We start from the raw sequence: 17,957 nt of genomic DNA on the forward strand, positions 1-17,957 counted from the left end.
GCCTAGTTCAGCTCCAAGGAGGGAAAAACCAGGGGGCGGCAGAGTGGATCCTAACATTGACATAGAGCAGAAGGAATTCAGATAAATGGAGGGAAGAGGGTGGAGATGATGAAGGAATGAAAAGGAAAGATGTGGCTGGGCTAAGAGATGGAAAGGCCAATAAGTAGATAAAGCATAAATGCTGAAAATGAACATGTTCAACTGGCATTATATTGAAGAGCAATGCAAAAGTCAACTCTGAAGCCACACTAGTCAAATCAGGTATATGTTGCTGCAGTCAAACACAGACGGGGACAATATAATAACTGTTTAAAGAGGTACTAATTAAACTGTATGGTCTTGTGCTGTTGTTGACTTGTACTGTGGTAAAGTGACATTATTTATTCTACCCACAGGGATTCAGATTCAGTGACAGGTTTGGTCATGACTCTGCCTCATCTGGTAAACATCACTGTTCAAATTCATGGACTTCTCTCACAAACGTTTGGTGTATACAAACTTGCCTCGTCCAGTTTTGATTGGTTTGAGTAATTCACAACAAATGGTACATCCACATATTTATAAGAACATACACACAAGAAGGATTAGGAATGGACATGATGGTGGTGTGGTGGCTAGAGCTGTCATCTTACAGTAAGAAGGTTTTGGTTCAAATCTAGTTTGACCCACAGGTAATTTCTTTGTGGAGTTGGCATGTTCTCCTCCTGTCTGTGTGGTCAGAATACAACGTTAGATTCACCAAAACATAAAACCACCATATAATTCATCCATTTGCTTCACCGCTTATCCTGTCAAGGGTCATGGGGATGCTGGAGCCAATCCCAGCTGACACTGGGTGAGACAACCCACACAGACACTGGGGGAGAACATGCAAGCAAATACCAAACAAGATACCAGTAATATAAAAAAACTACAGTACACAACTAAAAATAGCAGATAAAACACTTCACACAAAGCATAAAACATCTGTGGCTTAGTTTTCTTAAATTTAACACTCTGATTGCACATAAAATAAAAAATTTCTTAAAAATATTTTTGCTCACGAAAATGCGAAGCCTTCCAGAGTTCAGTCTCAACCTGAAAAAATAAAGGATGAGGGCTGAACTGTCTGTTGCTTAAAGCTTTATATTTTGTTTTGGCAGCGCACGGCTCACTCACTCAGCTCACATACACATTTTTATTTTCTTGAGAAGCACAATAACATTCACATCATCACAGCACAGTTCTACTGCAAAGCCCTGATTGATTATGAATTTTCCCACAACCCAAAGAAATGAAGCTGGTGTTAATTTAAACACTGAATCTTGATAAATGATCCAAAGTTGTAGAAATGATAGCTCTATTGTCTCTGTTCTGTTTGTGTAATTTTACTTCTGTTATATATAAACTAGAGACATAATCCATGTTCATCCATCACCACCGTCCTATGTATCTGTCCACTTTCTTCTCTGCATTTACCAGAGTTTTGTTGATCCTCACAAATACTCATGGAAGAATACACACATATGTTTTCTATTTTAGGGTGGTTTCTGTTGAACTATTCAGCTCTGAAAAAATAATAACAAAATTACAACTAAGATGGCTAACACATTTCAGATATGCTTGGAAATGATCCCTTTGGGGATTTGATCCCACAACAAAAATGACACTCTTCGTCATCATCTCATGTTGTTTCCACCTTAATGTGAAAACAGAAAAGGTTATTTGCATTTTCAGTGTGATGCCAGTTATACTGTGGGAACTAAAAGTGGCAATGTAAAGGTAAAGACCAAGCATAGGATTTATGATGTTTTAAAGCTTCGAGAAATGATTAAGTAACAGCTCAGTGGAAAAAGACATTAAACTCCAACCTCAGTGACCTGGGCCTAATGGGGTAGGGGTGGAGAGGGAGAACCACAAGTGTTTTTACTGGGAGGTATGTTTTTTTCCAGTTATCACATCTGTATCAAACTGTTTTAGCCCCTTGATCCAGAGTTTTATTTGGCAAACAGTGAAGCTGCCATGGTCATTTTAATCTGCCTGGTACGTATATAATAGTGATTCCGTTTTTTATGGTCATATAATCCCTTTATGGTGGTGAAAGATAATAATCACTTGTGCTCAATTTTGAAATATAAGTAAAAAATTGTTTTAAAAAACAAATGCAAATGTGGCATAAAAGAATATTTTCCTAAAAAGTGTATTTATTTTTTCATTTGATTCTGCATTTTAAATATTTATCAACCTGTCAAACAAGTTTGGTTTGGGGTCAGAAATGAAACACAGCAAATACTTTTCTGCGTTTCTACACACATATTTGTGTCTCTTTGTTTCCACTTTCAGTCAGTGATTAATTCACTGAATGAGCAAAAATGCTTAAGTTTTCCAGTAAACACACATCTGGGTAACATAAATTCAGTTAGACCAAATAAAAACAGCAACAAAAACATTATCGAAAGAACACGGACTATATACTGCGAGCTCAGTCGATGCCAAATGTGAGAGCATTTTATGACTTGGGTTTATTACTTTTTCAGTCATTTTATTTTGTGTCAAGTCCAGCCTGAGTCTAAGTCGGGCTGAAGTCAGGACTAAAGTCCATGTCAGGCCACAAGAATATGTAAGAAACTTAAAAGTTAGTTTCAGGTATTTCAGGTGGTTCAGTGAGCGCAATGACAGAAATGGACAATGACTATGGCTTAGATCAAACCAACAGTAAGAGAGATGCCTAAACTCATGTGCTGCACACAGATGTCAGTAGGACTCATTTGTCACTAATCCAGGGTAGATTAAACCTTTTTTCAACTAATAAACCTTTCAGTTCCCGTTGGATTAAATGGTTTGCAGAAACATCTGTGGTATGATGGGGATTTTATCCTCTTGCGCTTTTGTTTCTCTGAGTTTCTATCTCTTTCTGCCTCTCCACCCCTACCCCACTGCTTTTCCAGAATGCCCTGTATTTTGGGTGTGTTTCTGTAGTGCTGTATATAAATAGCTGCATACATCTCCAAGCCACTAATCAACATAACCACAATCCTAGACTTCTCCAGGAAACCCAGCATGTGGTAGCTCTGGAGGGCGACCTCTGATTGGTTAAAAAAGCATAAAAATAACCTTCATATTGGTAGAACGAAAGTATTTCTTAAGGGAGGAGCAGTTATCTCCTGAGTGACTTTATGGATCCAAATGGGACCTGAAAAACAAACCCTTTACGAAGCTTCAGAAAAACCATTAGAAAGCCAAGTCGAGGTTGGCTTTAACCAGAACTGACATCATTTCGAACCTCTATATTTTCAATTACATAAATTCATATTTCTGAAAACCAGAATGATGAAATTAAACCCATGAATTTATGAACCACATCAGCATTAAAATCATCTGTCACTGTAAACAACTGTAGTGAACAGAAACTGAAACAACCACTGAAACACTGAAACTGAAACACAAAAGCGGTCTTTGTGAGGCCAGGCTCAGTCATCTTTAATTGGAGATGGGACCACGGGGGGAATTAACTAGATGGTTTAAGGAGTGACACTGTGTGACTCATTTTGTCTGAATCTCTGTTGTGTTTGAGCCTCAGAGATGTGGTCACTTCATTCACATGCAACAAAAGAGGATTTGACTATTGAAGGGCTCTGTCGGGGGGAGTCCAACTGTGCTACCAGGCTGTGCTTAGAGCGTATTCACTCATCATTAGTTAGAAAAAGGGAAAGACACTCAACACGTTCAAGTTCATTCAGGTGGGTTTCAATCCAGCTGTTCTGATGTACATTCTCAATTTGTGCAGCAGAAATGCTGGAAATTAAAAACAGTTGTGAAATAAACAAGAATTTGTTATGCTTGAGATGTAAAAGTTGCCATGTGCATATGAACGAAATTCAACAAAGTGCAATTGCAGCAGATTCATTGAATTAATCATGGCATATGCAAATCCTGTGACTTTAACATCCACAGATGAGATGAAAAATAGACAGATGGAAACAGATGTGTGGGGTGATGAGGGGTGTTTCCCAAACAGAAAGGCCACATTCCCATCTTGTTTTCTGCTTTGTTGTCATAGTTTGACTGGCTTTCTTTCAATTGCACCACTCTCTTCTGGATTAAACCACACTTACTGCTATAGCATATGTATGTAAGTAACCAGATTACTATTGCATTTCTGCAGTAACCTCATGTTAATAAGAAGCATTTCCTCTTTCTTTTCAGATGATCTTTTCAGATGTTTCAGTGCATCTGAGCCTGAAGGTCATCAACATAAAAACAACAAAGTATGACAGCATTTAAGTAAGACTGTGTGAATGCATTGAATACTGACAGTGAAAGGTCACTACACTACACACAACATATTGATTAAATGTGATTATGAGCCATCACCACTCTGATTTGTTCTTCTATTGTTTCTGTTAAAGTGTTTTTTTTATAAATGTTTGTCTTTCTCTACTATCTGCTTAAATGCAACATAACATTAGCAGAACTATGACGTGTGAGCATTCCTCCGTGCATTTTTATAGATCTGTGTGTGTGTGTGTGTGTGTGTGTGTGTGTGTGTGTGTGTGCAAACAGCAGAAACTGAAGCAGTGTTCTGTCCACTTCTGTTTAACCCTTTCCCCCCTAATGGTCGTGGGACTGAGACCAGGCTGCTGTTTTGAGAAAACTTGCACCTTTGCCTCTCCACATCTTTCCAATTGATGCTATCGTATTGTTGCTTAATATATTTAGTGGAGCTACACAGACAGTCTGTGCTACAGTACCGTTAGTATTCACTAAAGAGAAGTAAAAATTGAAATGTTTGCTTGAATTTTTCTATTTTAATCTGGCCTGGCGATGAGGACAGGGAAAGTAATGTAATCTATGTGCTGAGCTTAAAGTTTTATGATGCTGACAAACACAGTGAGTTGTCCTGATCCTATATAAACAGGTCAGCCAATTAAGTATTGTACGTGATGACTAATAAGATGTTAGACCAAGCATTTTGAGGTTTGGCTTTCACTTTGGGCTTTCTGAGCCAGCACTAGTGCTTGTTTAAACCAAACCCTAAATCAGCTTTCTCATCACATTTCTTCTGTTACGTGAGAAAACAGCTTCAGTGTTGGCAACACTACACTCATTTAATCCACTCTCCAACTAAAACACAGCTTTAGGGAAGCCTCGGGAGTTCTTTCACATATCCACTAGTTTCCATTCATACCTGTAGGAAACTTATTGATTGATTTGTATATTTCAACATCAGATCAGAGTCCAGTCAGTTCAACACTGGAATGCCGAGTGTTTGTACAGTTACTATACACAGAAGCAGCCCACAGGCCCAGCCACAGTGAATGCCAGTCCTGCTCTGTCTTTCCCATTGAGTCTTGCTGGACGGTGACCAGCAGATGTTTCCCATATATCTCACTGTATGTCCCCTCTCTGTTGTTGTCTAAGCCAAAACTCTCAGCATCCAAGCCAAAGATAGACACAGATGACAGGGTACAGTATCCTCTCATGCCCTCTTTCACATCCCGCTTACGTAAACCCTGTGTCCTCCAAGAAACCCTACCATAGTTGGCTGAGCGGCGATAGCAGTCAGACGGCATCCTGCCATTACACAACCGTCCAGCTTGGCAAGGGCGGCTGAGAGAAGCCCCCCGGCCAAGCTCAGACATATCAAGGTACTTCTTCTTTATTAACTAAATGAAATCTGAAGGCCAGGGCTCTGCAGCTGGAGCTCACCCCAAGAGAACAGGAGTTAGCTGATCACTTAATCCTCCATCTATCTCACTGCGTCTCTCACTCATCACTTATGCATATTCCTACACATGTGCATATGCATGCTTACCTGTACACATGCTTACATACAGGGCTGTCATTGTTACTTACACCTGTGCTTCTTCTGCTTCCACAACTCAAAAATTGCTGTGAAAAGGATCTTTTGTCTAAATATCAAAGTTTTTGTGCCATTTTGCTAAAATTGTATTTGCAACATCACCTTTTATTTGAACTATTTGCTCTCTCTCTGTCTCTCTCATACACATTAAAACATCGATGGAAGGTCTTAACCTTGTCAAATCTTACTAACACTACCATCTCCAGCCACATAATAGCTAATAAGACCCTAACGTTTTCTAGTCACACTTACAGTCACAGATTTTCAGGATAACACAAAGAAAATGGGACGCGGAGAGTGAGCTGAGAAGGTGGAAAAACTGAGGTGACCGTTTCTTGCTGTTTGTGCTTGCTGGGTCTTTAACCAGATGGTGGGCATGGCATCTATCTGGGTCAGTGATGTTTCACGTTTCCTACATGCCCTACAGAGGGGAACGTCAGCCACCACTTGTTTGAGCTCCAGGAGCTGAAAGATCTGTTCAAAATTAAAATCCATCCAATACATCCGCAAGTCTGCAAAGCGAAGCTTTTCATTATCACCTAAAGAGTAAACAATCAAAAACAAATGGCACAGAAACGTGACTCTTCTCCCTGCCCTAACAGAGACATTTTAAGCCACACCATGTAAAACGTGTAACCCACCTACAGCAGAGGGAGAGGTCACATCTGTGTTTCCAGTTCATGGTTCTGTGTTCAGATGTGACTGCAGGGCATCTGACAAACAGTCTCATATCCCTCCACTGTTCAGAGTGGATTGGTTTCTAGGTTTGAAGGTATTGCCTCTTCCTGTTTGTCTGACAGCTCCCTGTTTTCACGGACTGGGGCCTGAATGAGCAGTGACCTGACAGAGTACATGTGCAGCGCCATGCTTGGTTTTGAAAGGTAAAGTGTAATACATGATTCAAAGTAAACAATATCTAATGAACCGATTAGATTCTACAATTACTCCTTAAACTGTATGACAAGGCTTTTAACTTTCAGCTGGTACAACCAACATTTTTCAGCTGATAATTATTAGCAAAATGTTTTATTAAAAAAATGGATTAGACCTGTGTGTCACAGCTTTGCTGCCATTTCTCCCCTGACAAACCGTCGGAGATCTGCAGGCTCATGGCCTCTGAGGTTTACTGGGGTTTAGAAACTTTAGCCTTCACTCTGGGTACCAGACTAGTGCACTTTCAGGAAAACTACTCTAAAGCTTTACTTCTTGGCCATGTTTCGTGTCTTGTTTTGATTACATTTTGGGTCCCTTTGTGGTTGTTTCTCATTTTCTTGTGATAATTTTTCATGTTTTTGTGGTTCATTTGTCGTCTTTCAGACAAATTCTGTCACTTTGTGTTTCTTTTCAGTCCCTTTGTGGTCAGTTTTGATATCTTTGTGATCATTTTTCATTTCTTTGTGGTTGTTTTGTGTCTATTTCTACCTCATGTACTAAACCGATTTCATTTGCTCATAGTTTGTGTATCTGAGATCAAAGCTGGGGGAACAATGCTGAAAACTTTTTTTATTTCTCATTTATTTTAACATAACTTTTTTGGCAAATAATGAAATTCTTTCTTCACTCAACTTATAGTAATAGCTATTTTACCACTTACTGTCCTATAATTTTGTTTGTTCTGAAGTTTTCTCTCGAGATATAACATCCTAGTTACTCTCTGTATATCCCACAGACATCCCTATTATGAAGGCAGCAGCTGCGGCAAAAGGTTGTACCACACCAAAATCCTCTCACCTTTAATCAAAGTTTTTTGATTCCATTAGTTGGGGCCCTGCCACACACACAGCTTGTTAGGACGGAGAATGTCTGCAGTGTTAACAAGCTGTCACTCTCTGCTGGCAAAAATGGAAATCCCAGTAAGATGTTTAAAAGGTTTAAAGGCTTAGAATAATATTTAAGTGTTATACAGTCACACATTTGGACTCACTTTTCTGTTCAATTCAATGTGAAGCGTGTCCAAGCTTTAGACTCAGAGTGTGTATCAGCCTTAATGATATAATAAACTGCAGTTTAACAGCAGTAAAGATTTGTGAGGTTGCAATGACAGAGCTGCAGACTCAAACTCCTTAGTGGCTGCTTTTAAATCTGTTGCTTACACGGATTTTGATATGGTTGGTTTAAATGCTGATGGGGTGAGAAGGATGCCAGTGTACAAGTGTCACTTTACTGTTTTAACACTAACTACTACTGTAACTACAATAAATGGTACTATGGGCTCTTGAAAATGTCATCAATTTCAAAGTAAAGTGAGCTTGTTCCTCACTCAGTGTATCTAATGTTGTGTTTAGTAAAGCACATAGGATGTACTGTAGGTCATGCTATACTCAATATTTTTGTCGATTTTAATAAACAGTGATATCAGTTTAGGAATAGTTTTAAAAACAAAAAGGTAACGTTTGCTTTCATAAAACCGATTCACTTCATTTAAACAATATAGTTTAGTTTTTCCCCATTTGCATTGTGAACACCACAATAATTATTGCTACGATGATCCATGCTTGGTTGTGCTCTATAGGATTACTCCCCCTCTCTTTTTTCTTCTCACACTCTTGTCTGTTTACCTTGTAAAAAAAAAAAAAAAAACCGTTTGCTCACAGTGAAGACATCTACATGACCTGATAGTTTCCCCCTCGAGCCAGGATCTCTGCGGCTTGTTGTTTTTGTCTTCACAGGCGCGCCCTGCTTCATCGGCACGTTCTGCTTCATCAGGAAGCTGCAGTATGTCAGGTCTAATCAAGGAACATCCACACATATGTAAACAGTGGCATGACATTTACTGTACCTTCAGTGGTTCAGCAACAAAAACATTACAGGAACACAGCACAAAGGACTACATGTAGAGCAAAATGTGCAACAGTGCAAAAGAAGTACAGAATAGTGTAGCAGTTTGCAGTAGCACCACATAATATAGTTAATAAAAACTGTAGTACAGCACAGATAAATATACATACTGCAGTATGTAGTGCAGTGTGTTTAATTTACCCTTTTGTGCTGTATGAACAGAGCTGTTTGTGTACTGTCACAACTTCAGACACAAAATCTGGTCTTCACAAGGTAAGACTTTAGCATTAAGACTCGGTTTTCTGTGAAGTATAGGGTAAGGTGAAGGCATGTTGTGATTACAGTGAAGGAACAGGGAATTAATGTACGTCAACATCCTCCTCCATGTGTTCGCATGTGTGTCTGTGTGTTGAAATGCTTGCTGACATTTACACTGGGTAACCCTGTGTGCTCGTACAGCTGCATCTGTCTGTGTACACACGTGAGTACACAGAACTCAGTACAGCTGTAGGGTAAGTGTGGCTACATACAGTACCTGTAGTTAAACTATATGAGATGTACTGTATGTCCTTTAAGCAGCCATCATAACTTTGTTATTGTCACATTTTCTCTCTTACTGTATATCCTGTATATTTATATCTATAAATCTGTTCTCTCTCTTCCTATCGTGGATTTATTCTCACATTCATATACATTTCAAAAATATGTGTTTCACTTAGGTGTAGTTTGTGTTTTTGCTACTCGCCTGCCTACGCTTGGAGCAAAAATGCATCGTTGGTGTGAGTATGTACTCTACCCAACCAAAAGTTATCAATCCTAATTACCAATTTAATATGAGGTGAATACAGTCAATATTGTTTATATGATTAATTATAGATAATGAAAGGGAACAAACACCTGCAGTAGTTCAAGATAGTGCCCATGTTGAGTAAGTAGTTCTGTGTCAGATATAAGTTTTCGTTGTAGGTGCTAAAGGTGGGGGAGTGATGTGAATTTTGGGATGTATTTTGTAATTTAATGAAAACTACATGGTCCACTGTGAGGTGACATTTTAGGCTTTAACCTACATTTTGTGTGTAATTAGAGGTTTAAATTTCAGAGTTTAATCTAAATACAATAAGCAGTTCTCAAATAGTCTCTTGGGCATGCATAACTATTAGAAGACAGAAAATACTCACGTGTTTTACTGTAAAGCCCGGGAAGGGAAGGAGTAGCTGACTGAATTTTCAAGGAAATGTCAAGGGAACAAATATTATTATGGGACTAATGGTCTGGTTATGTCTCAGATTCTGTTTCGAGCAGCTGTGACTTTTGTATTTGACCAATTTGACAAAAGAATAAATCCCTTAAAATAAATTCCTAAATTTAGGTTTTCTCTCGAACTGTAATATGAGTGTGACAATAACACAATCTATTTTTCAGACTTAGGTTTGTTTGAGCTTTAAATAGATTTAATACTAAGATAAATCACAACCAGTTGTCTTCAAACAAGTTTAATCTTTTAATGCAAGATTATTGTTATTGACTATTATTTATTGTGGATAAGAGCAAGTATGAATCATCCTAAACTAAGCTGTTATGACTTTTCAATTCCCCCCAGTGAGGAACTTATTTGCACAATACAGTTCTTCTTTGACAAGCAGCTGTTTAACCTTTCTTCATCATTTCATTGACAGTGTGTACATCGTTTGTTTTTTAATTGCAAAGCAGTCCTGGATACTCTGCCACGAAGCAGCTATACAGTACCGTTCCCAGTTTACTTGCTCTGCATAAATTTTTCCCAGCCAGTCTGGGGATTTGGAGCTCTCAGGGGACTGGTTCTCCAACTTCCTCCACCACTGTTTCCAAATTTGGTATGAGGACTCCCAGAGGCCTCTGAGAGTTCTTTCAGAGAAGCATCATTTCAATTAAACTGCTAATTAATACAATAAACTGTGAAACTGTAGCTAAAATTTCTTCTTTCCAGAACGGATGTAACCAACAGAAGAGTCGACCAATTTGTACTGTACAGATTCACTGAAATTGGTATCAAATGTGGTGGAGCTGCCCATTTTTCCCAGTTGGTAATGCAGTTATGCTGCTGTCCTTCATAAGGAACAAAGTATACTTTGGTATGGGGTATGGGCTGCTTACTTTCCATGTGGTATTCATTTAATTATGGACACTGATGGCCAGGGGACAGAGTATATGGCATTTGAAGTTGAGGTGCTGTGTGTCTGTGTCATGTTCTGCAGTATTCCCTGTTTTCCTGACTTAACTTTATAAATAAATAACACCTTTAACACCACTGAAAACAAAACTCCAGAGAGTCTTCTGTTACATGGACACAGATCAAACCTGTTTTGTTTGGAAGCGTCAGGACGTTTGTCCAAGTGTCTGTCCAGCCAAGAAGATGAAAGACGATGTGGCGCTGTGGCACATCCTTCTCCAATGAGCTCATGTAAACACAGACTAAACTCATTCAGTAACCACAGAGGGGACTGGGACGGCAGAGGGCGAGAGTGTAAGCAGAGTGGACAGAAGGACAGAGGTTTATTGTTTTTTGAATAACTGAGCTGGAGAATCTGCTGAGCTTTCGGGAAGGTTTGAAAATGGCAGCGGGTCCTGGATAGTCTGCACCTGTGTGTGTCTTTTGGCCATGCTGATGTTCTGTGGTCAGCAGGGACACTGGTTGTGTGTACAGATATATGAGAAGCGGCCAACCACAGTGTAATTAGTCACTGAGACAAATTACAAACAGACACATCGTAATACATTTTAATGTGTTGTGTGTCTCTCATCACCTGCAGTGACGGCAACGTTTGTGTTGTCAAAAATGACTCATTACTTCCTGAAAACTGCACTGATATTATTTACATTATTCCTGTTCAGAAGATCCAATTCCATTTACATGCATTTACATTTACATTTCCATCATTTCAAAAGGTGATACTGGATTTAACTGTGTACTGTTCAGACCTGTAACTTTGCCATTTAGTTTTTGTCCTATTAATAAATAATAAATAAAAGTATTAATTAGATGTAATGCAGAGAAGGAAAACCTCATTTATTACATCAACCTAATCTGTAGCCTAAATATCTTTTATAATCAAAAAGATTTTTTGAAATCAGTGCTGTTATGAGAGCTTAGAAAACCTCTGTTGACACCACACACAGACCTTTACTGTGTTTATCAAACATGTGACTTTGATTAGAAAGACTGTGTTATTTGGGAAATGTACACCTCAGCTAACTGCAGGTGTTTCCTAGTAGATGGGCCACATGACCCTTTCTGATTAAATCCATTTAAATTGGCCTAATGATGAATCTCCAGCTGCTTTCCTATCAAATTATAAATCCTTAAATTCATCATTCATCTGTTCATATTTTAGTAGATGGCACACTGCCCTAAAGTGTGTATCCATAAATGTCTCTGTGAAATATAATGTCCATTCACATTTACAGCATGAACTGTATTCAACACTGGTTTGAGCTGAAAGTCAACAGCAATTATTTGGACATTTCACTTTCTGATGCAGTGTCTCGGTGTGTTCCACACTTCCTGCTCACGTTGCCATGGTACCAGGATGCTTCAGCCCTGTATTTGTGACAAACCATAAGATCAGACCTCACACCACCTAATCATTGGTGAAAAGGCTGGAGTTTAAGATGTAAAATTATCCTCTTTGCTGGTTGAGCTGTTACAGAATCAGTTAACGTAATGAGTTCTGCTAAAGTAAAATAAATAAGAAAACATTCTCACTATAGATGGAACAGAAACCAATGAATTTATTATTGTGGCAGTGTGACAACTAGTGCAAGCCACTGGAAAAGCATTAGGTTTTTTAAAACCTTCTTTTATCAGTAACCACTCAGTGTTCAGACTTTACTTTTCTGCAACTCAGAGGAAAAGGTACATATTCCTGTTTTGCATTTGTTTTAAAAAGGCCAGTGACATTTTCCACCATATGAAGGCACCTACAACCTATTTTTTCCCTCTGACTAAGAGTTCCAGGTTTGGTCCTGAGCATTTCCATGAGCTTTGTTTTTCCCTCAGGAGCATGACAGAGGGGGTATGCTATCAGTCATCTGAAGGCGCTGGCGGCATCTGAAGTCGTTCATGGTACACCGCAATTAGAATAATCAAATTTACGCTTTCTTCCCTTTTTCCTCCCAACATCGCTGCTCTAAAAAAGGCATGAAGACTTAAGGACAAAGTGAATTAACATTAGTCCTCTTTATACATTGAATTTACCTCTACTGGGTCCTAGGTGCTGGTTCAGGTTTAGTTTAAAGTGGGAAGTCATGCACAGAATAGAGTCTTAAGGGCTGTTTTTTGAGGGGTTTGAGGAGAGTAGAAGAAGAAAGGAGAGGAGTATGGGTAAAGAAAGGGCGCAAAAGAAGAGGGGAGGTTGTACAAAGTGTAAAAGCAGGGGAGGCAGATGACAGAGGAAAGATTTCTATTTTGAACAAGGCCTGATTTGATCTCAGGTTGGTTCCGACCGGAACCAGTCATCCTTAGTTAATGATCATCCGTCTGGATGCCGGTATTAAGAAATACCTGGACATAATCTGTGCCGGTCCACTGATCAGTCCACCCACAACTCCTTACTGTCTCCCCCCACAAAAGTGTACGTATTTCTATTTCCACCTGATCTCGAGGGTTAGATCCTGTGGCGTTTGCTACACTGTCAATTTGCTTCAACATCAAAAGTCTGACAGTGCTGTGAGTCACCCACTCATCCCATATCAAAATGATTTGTATCTGTCCTTTTACAGCAGAGTTGAGCATTAAACACAGATGAGGGTCAGCTCAGGAATGCCTATTGTGTTCCTGTTAATCAGCGGTGTTGTAATCCTGTGCTATCAACAGGCAGATCCAATTCTTGGTATTTGTTATCAGCAGAGCTTGAAGCCTAAGTCAACTCCTTTTCTGTGTAAAATTCCTCAATATGTAGCATCATCATCGTACACACAACAAGGATCCTTCAAACAATGGAGGGCGGAAGAAGAAGTCACGTATCATTCGGTCTTGAATTCAAAAGGCATGTGAAATATGTTCGGCGCGTAAAGGGGAATTACAGCTTAGGGTTTTATTGTCATCTTGAGGTTGAAATTGGGGATTAGAGGAACGTGAAGGCTGTGGCATTGAGGAATGTGGCCACGCCGGCACAGAACTGGGCAAAATCTTTATGTTACACTTTCCCGACCTAGATTTAACAAGATGGTACCAAAATATGATGCTGCATTATAGAGGCAGGGTTCTCATGTGGTCCTTTGTTCCACATTGTAAAGCAAAGTAAAGACATTCCAGGAAAGACTCAAATATTTACTGTCTGATTCAAGCTACAACAGATTTAACAGAGTGTTGGGAAGGTTTTATGATCCACAGCCATGCTGTGGATTTCCAGGGCTATTCTTTTATTTCTGTAGCCTTTGCTGGGTAAATATACAAAGCCAGTCCTGTTGTAGTTTTAGTTTGACAGGAATAAGCCTACAACCTAAATATGCTTAATACCTTAGGCTCATTAAGTCTTTCTTTAAACAGTTTTCCTGGTGCCTGCGAAATAATATCTGCAACATCTCACATTCTGACACAAGCTTCTAACATAAGCCCTATAATAGCAATAACAGAAAGGCTGCCAAGACAAACAGTGACTCTATTTCTAGATAATGTGCACGTGTGGACACTGAAGTCATGCTTATTGTGTTTCTCCACCGCTCTGCTTAGTCCATACGTTCACTTTTCAGTCCTTATAATGAACTCCTGCTCCAGGTTAACTCTTCAACACCGCCTGTTGCCTTGGAAACGGACTGTTTTACAGGATGATGGCGGTGGAGGCATCCGGCAGGCGGTGTCGGTGTGTGAACAGAGACAATTAGTTCCATGTGTGGATGGCTGTGTCAGGGCTGGAGCAAGGGGCAAGTCATTAAGTGTCAGTGTAAACAGGGCGGGTGTGGGCCTGATCCGACTGGCTCATGCTTCGCCTCAGACTAATAGACAGTGAAGGCTGTGGAGGAAAACTCATGATGGATTAGTTAATGCAAGAGGTCCAGCTGATGCTGCACACTGGACTCCCTTAGACCAAAAATAACACAACGCTGCCATCAAGGCTTCCTATTGTGTACAAATTCAACAGCTGTACTCATCAAGAATCAATTGTTATTAAGTTAAGTAATGCTTTATGAGAAACCGTGTTTGGTGATAGATAGATAGATAGATAGATAGGTAGGTAGGTAGGTAGATGACATTATAAGGGAGAGCGCCATCTCTTTAAAAGCCATCGTCAACATGTGCAACATGACAGGAATTATTCTGCTGAGGGTTTTAATGTTAGTCATTAATAGCCATCATTTGAGGTGTCTTGCCGTAAACATGTATTGTTGGTGTCCAGTTTAAAATGGAAAAACAAATAAAAAATCCACAGAGGACCTGTTTGAGTATCTGCCCCTTCTACCTGGCCGACCTGCAGCTGCACTCAGCTGGGATGACAACAATGTATTTGAAAGCTGACCCAGATTCACAGTATCTAAAAGTCTGAAACATTTCAGACTGCTGTTGCAGCATCTCTGCTGTCCATTTGTACACTCAATGTGCTTCAAATATTCATATTTGCCTTGAAACAGACCATGCGTATTCAGAGGTTTGTAATGAAATCACTGGATTTTGTGTGCAGTCATCTTCTTCCTGTAAATGCACATCTTGTATTTTTTGCTTGTCTGGTTAGCTGTTTATCATGCAGCTAAATGTGTTTATACTGAGAGCTGACGTGACGTTTTCCTCAGAGGTACTTTCCATTTTTAATCCATACTTTAATTTTAAGAGTTAAGCAATACGGTATGTACTCCGTGGCCACAGATAAAAACTTGTCATGTGAAAAACTTTAAGTAGGGCGACACCAGTAATTGCATCATTGCAACTATAAAACTCTCCAGTGCTCAACTCTAATGACATTTTTCCACTTTATAGTGTTCATTTCTGTCTGTCCTGCCATTAATACAGACGAACAGTGTCTACAAACACTCTGACTCATTTATGGACTTATTTCCTAAAAATCTGCGATTCAATGATATTACAGCTTCTTTCAGAAAACTACGGGCCCTATCTAAACATATGAAGTGAGTCAATACTGTACTTACACATGTTAATGGAGAATGAAGTTTTCTTTCTCTTGAACCAGTTTTACCTCAGCTCTCCATTGGAAAACAGCAGCAAAAAGGGTAATGGTGTTAGTGATGAACAGACGCTGTGTTTTTATAAAAAAACAAAAAAAAAAGTGGTAGTTTAGAACATACTGGGTATAAAAGACATAATTTATGTGAGCTGCTGAAGATAAATATGAATATGTGAGGACGACAGAGGGAGGAGCTGTTTGAGAGGTTTCATGGACATTTTTGATGTTTAGGGTCTGAAAATCTTAAATACAGAATTTTAGTGTAATATTCCTTTAAGTGTTCATTTTATTGGTTGCATGTTTTTCTGCATGTGCCTCTTTTCATTCAGGATTTTTTCTGTGAAGCAACATGTACTCCCGCATGATGCCAGTGACGTAGGAAAGGCTGTGACCTGACATGCATTTTATTAAGATGACAGCAGCGTGTGTTTGCACTGTCAAGTATCCTGTTGTTGATCTTTTCATTACACTGACATCCTTCCCTCTGAGTCAAATATACAAGCACACACATGCTTGACGACGTGTGTGTGTGTGTGTGTGTGTGTGTGTGTGTGTGTGTGTGTGTGTGTGTGCGTGTGCGCATCAATGGTTATGTTGGTGTCACACAGCAAACCGCTCATCTGTGTGCTTCTGCATGTTGCTAATGTCAGAGCAGGAAATAAGTGCAGCCTGAAACTGGCAACCCAAGAACTTCACACAGAAATGACCACGAGGGGACAGTGTCAGTGGAAGCGTGTAAACCACGTTAACCATTATGTTAGTGCCAGTGGGTGATGAAGGCCCATTTATAAAGACATATGAAATGTGACTATCAGAAAGCCGATCTGGGAGGGGAGAGACAGACAGAAGAGGACAGGAGGGTCGCCTCAGAGAGAAATCAGAAGCAGAGGAAAAGAAAAGAGGATCGGCCTGATAGAGAAACATGGGGGCTGGGCCTGTTCAATTATGGAAAAAAAATCATCATCCATAATTATTTTGGTCATTACTGAAATCCCGATTATTTTACACTATTACTCATTGACTTTGGAGATATGTTGCATTTACTGAACAAAACAATGAATTCTCCTCAAAACAAATAACATAGAATATATTTAAATGTATAAATAGCAGTGCCGACACCACCGGATAACAAATCTTGCACATATGTTTTTGATCCACGTCCACTTCTTCGAATCCAAACTGTTCCCAAACAATCGAATTGCTTCTAGCTCTTTTGTTGACCAAAGACGTCTGTGGCTGCTCTCTTTTAATCATCTTCACTCGCTCTGATTTTTAAATACCACTAGTACAGGCTGAAAGAGTTTGAGCGAAAAGTGCATTAAGAACGCAGGCCAAAATAACTTTAAAAACGGAATAATCGTTTTTTTCTCGATTACGTAGATTTTGTGGCCCGAAATCTAAATCAAAATTGGATTAATTGCACAGCCTTAGTGGGGGCAACATGAGGACTGGTTGGGGCTGAGAGAAACAGCTAGAGAAAAATAGGAAGTTCTGTTTTGAAATAAACTTTGTTTTCATTTATACTTAAGTGACTTTGACAGTACCGCCACAGGTTAATGGCAAAAAAGATCAACTGGAGAAAAGAGCTGAAAAAGACAGAAGAGCCAGCTGTTTTACTTTGATCAATCCAATCAATCAAACATTTTACTATGTGTGCAAATGTATCACCACAATGTAGCTACATGATATTATTCAAAGCCTTTTAAAGTCATTCTGCCAGTGTTTTAGAAAATGTAGCTGCTGTCTCACACAGTTTGGCCTTGGAAGAGGAACATGACTATTTATGACTGTGTAGCTGCAAATCTGACATTTCAGGAAGTCATTCTGTCAGTCACTTCCTCTAGCTTCCCCAGATTACATGACCATGAGTGCTCTCATGGCACAGCGCCTCACTTCACCCCTTCATTAGTCTTTCACCACCTCCAAGACATTCACCCAGGTGTTTCACTATTGTCGCTGTTACAGTTTACTGTGGCTCCGACTGACAAGAGGGCAGCCCGGCTCTCTGTCAGGGCTGTAATTAGGCCTGTGAGTTTGGCAGTCGATGGTATTATTGTCATTGTCTGTCTACAGTGACACACACACACACACAGACACAGAGTGAGATAAGTGTGATAGCAGAGACTGACTGTCTGCCAAAGCGAGGAGGAGGAGTTGAAACACAAAAGGATGTTTGAGATTCC

Source organism: Mastacembelus armatus, chromosome 21, assembly GCF_900324485.2.
Source record: "Mastacembelus armatus chromosome 21, fMasArm1.2, whole genome shotgun sequence".
Lineage (NCBI taxonomy): Eukaryota > Metazoa > Chordata > Actinopteri > Synbranchiformes > Mastacembelidae > Mastacembelus > Mastacembelus armatus.